This window comes from Acanthisitta chloris, unplaced genomic scaffold, assembly GCF_000695815.1.
Source record: "Acanthisitta chloris isolate BGI_N310 unplaced genomic scaffold, ASM69581v1 scaffold9547, whole genome shotgun sequence".
Classification (NCBI taxonomy): Eukaryota; Metazoa; Chordata; class Aves; order Passeriformes; family Acanthisittidae; genus Acanthisitta; species Acanthisitta chloris.
In genome coordinates this window covers 8,240-11,196 of record NW_008683167.1, presented here as the reverse complement: position 1 = coordinate 11,196, position 2,957 = coordinate 8,240, and the positions used below count along the sequence as shown (strand labels likewise).

The window sequence follows — 2,957 nt, the reverse complement described above, 5'->3', positions numbered from 1 at the left end:
AAAGCCACCAAGGCACAGCCAGAGAAGCCAATGATTCTGTGCCACCACAGCCTGGAAGCTGAGGGAGGTTGTGGGTATATCCCACCCTGCCCCACACCTTGTACAGGGACTCTGGCTCTGAGCAGGTCACCTGGGCACCCTGATGCCAACCCCAGCTGATCTGGGCTGGTCCTCTGTCTCTGGAGCAGCAGAGGATGGGAGTGAACTGTGGTCAGAAGGATCAGTGACTGGACAGGGACCTGCTGATCCTCCCACACGAGGAGCAAACTGGAGTGTTTAGCATGACCCTTCCTAGACCTTGGGAACAGCATGGAATGCTTGCCCAGGTCTGTGGCAGCTAGGGACAGTGTTTGGCCTTTTCCCTTCTCCACTCAGTCCCAGGACAGCCTCTCCATCTGTCCAGGGAGCCCCAGGAGAGCCTCTCCATCCATCCAGAGAGCCCCAGGACAGCCTCTCCATCAATCTCTGCCATCCAGGGAGCCCCAAGAGAGCCTCTCCATCCATCCAGAGAGCCCCAGGACAGCCTCTCCATCAATCTCTGCCATCCAGGGAGCCCCAGGACAGCCTCTCCAGCCATTCCTGACACCCAGGGAGCCCCAGGACAGCCTCTCCATCCATCCAGGGAGTCCCAGGACCTGTGGAGCCCCAGGACTTGGCCCTCCTGGTCACCTAACCTGCATCTGCAGCTCTCCCAAGTCACATCCCAGCTCATAGCAACCAGCCAGGACAAGCCCAGCAATCCAGTCAGACCAGATGCCTCCAAAACCTCCCAGGGCAGATGTTACATCACCCACCCACCCATCCACCTGCCACGCAGCCTGGATTCCATCGGGACAGGCAGGAAAAGGGCCTGGCACAGCACAGCCTGTGATAACATCTCCTGGAACACCTCTGTGCAGAGCAGAGCCACCAGTTCCCCATGGCATGAGTCAGGAACAAACCACCCATGACAGGACCTCCCTGTGAGGAGAGAAGCTGCCACTTCCCACCCAGTGAGAAGGGGTGAAGTTGGAAGGAACCACAGTGGGTCACTGCTCCCACCTCCCTGCTCAAGCAAGGCCAGCCCAGAGCACATGGCACAGGAATATCTCCAGTGAGGAGACTCCACACCCTCTCTGCAATCTGTTCCAGTGCTCAGCCACCCACACAGGAATGTCCCACATGTTCAGGTGGAGCTTCCTGTGCATCAGCTCCTGCCCAGTGCCCCTTGCCCTATTGCTCAGCACCACAGAGCAGAGCCTGATCCATCCCCTGACACCTCCCTGCAGGCACTGGCAGACATGGATGAGCTTCCAGATGTCTCAAGAGCCAACAGTGGAACACTTGGCTTGGAAACCTCCACACTGGATCCCCTTTCAGAGGATCCAGACCCCCAACTCCAGCTGGGCTCCTGAGGAGCTCTGGGTTGTTGCTGTGCCCCCACTCTGAAATTCCTTGGAATGCTCCCTCCTTCCCCACTCAGAGAGTGAGGAACAGGCTGGGGCAGGTGAGTGTGCCTGGATGTCCTGCCTGGTGCTGTTGTGAGGAGACCAGAGGGACACAAACCTGAGGAATCCACGGGAGCTGTCCCATGTCACCAGAGCTCTGCTCACGGAGGGCTCTTCGGGCCCTGTGCCAGATGAACCAACCCAGAAAGGAAAAGGTATTTGAGCAGCCTCCACGAGGCAGCACATCCCACCAGGAGAGGCTGAGCAGTGTCTATCACACCACAGCAACCAGAAACGGTGCAGAGGTGACACACAGGAGGTATTTGCAGCCACCAGTGAAAGCTCCATGCCACATCCCCAGCAGATCCTGCTGCCCTCAGCCCCTCCACGAGGAGGGGAGAGAGCTCTGCCAGGCCAATTCCCTGCCCTGGACCCCCCCCAGCCCTGCTGCAGTGCCCTCTCATCCCTGAAGCAAAGTGCCACATGTGCCACTTCCCCACCAGCACTTTGCACCCACCCAGTGCTGCCCCAGTGGAGCCCAGCAGAGCTCAGGCAGTGTTTATTCCCTTCCACAGCCTGACCTAGTGACTGTAGGTGTGTGACCTCCCACTGCAAGCGAGGGTTTGGCAACTGGAGCTGGGAATGCTCCAGAGCAGGCAGGAATGGGGAGTGTTGTCTTCAGCCAGGCACAGCTCCAGGGCCTCGTGCTGCGACCCCCGTTTGACCCTGCTGCAGAGCTCCCACTGCATCTGGGAGCCAGGGACACATCCCCAGGGAGAATCCAGTGTGCTAGGGAGCTCTGTGCCCCACTGAGGGGGACACCAGGCTGAGGGCAGTGCTGACACAGTGACCCTAAAGCAGTGAGTGCTCAGCACCAACTCCCCCCAGCCTCAGCCACTCTGCCCCATTGACACTGTTTTCCTTCAGAAAGGTGACATCATGCTCGAGCAAGAGGCAAGAGAAGTACAAAAGGAGCTTTATGGCTCCACACAAGATATGCAGATGAGAACAACATCCTCCCAGCTCCCCCCAACACAGCCAGGGCAGCCCCTCTGAGCAGGCTGTGTCTGGCACATCAGGGCACACAGAGGGAGCTTTGTCTGGGAGCAAGCACAGCACAACTGGGAGCTGCTGCTGCTGGCAGGCTTCAGATTGTTCCCAGCACCCATTCCCAGGGGTGCCCTGTGCACAGGCACTGGGAAAAGGCACTGGAAGTCAGGGTGAGGTGCCAAGAGGGTGAGCGCAGGGCGCAGACGCAGAACAAGCAGAGAGACAAATCCCGAGTGGAGTTTGGAGACTTATCTGTGTGAGACAGAAGGAGACACTGGTTTGAAGAGGAGCTTGGGTGTCTGTGCACAGCAAACTCTGCCTGGGGAGCTGTGGGCTGGTCCTTCCCCCGGGGGTTAGTGCGAGGAATACGCAGAGCAGCTGTTAGCAGCACCCACTGCACACCTGACGCAAAGCCGAGGAGCAAAGGGGCAGAAAACACACCAGCTCAGCTACTTCCACAGATCAGGTCCTGATCCAGCC

The 2,957-nt window shown here is 58.8% G+C and overlaps 1 protein-coding gene across 3 annotated transcripts in view; it reads right to left on the bottom strand.

The window, feature by feature from the left end:
- TPM3 (tropomyosin 3) overlaps positions 1-2,957 on the bottom strand; it is an 11,316-nt gene that overhangs the window by 2,858 nt on the left and 5,501 nt on the right. The gene's annotated exons all lie outside the window — the stretch shown is intronic.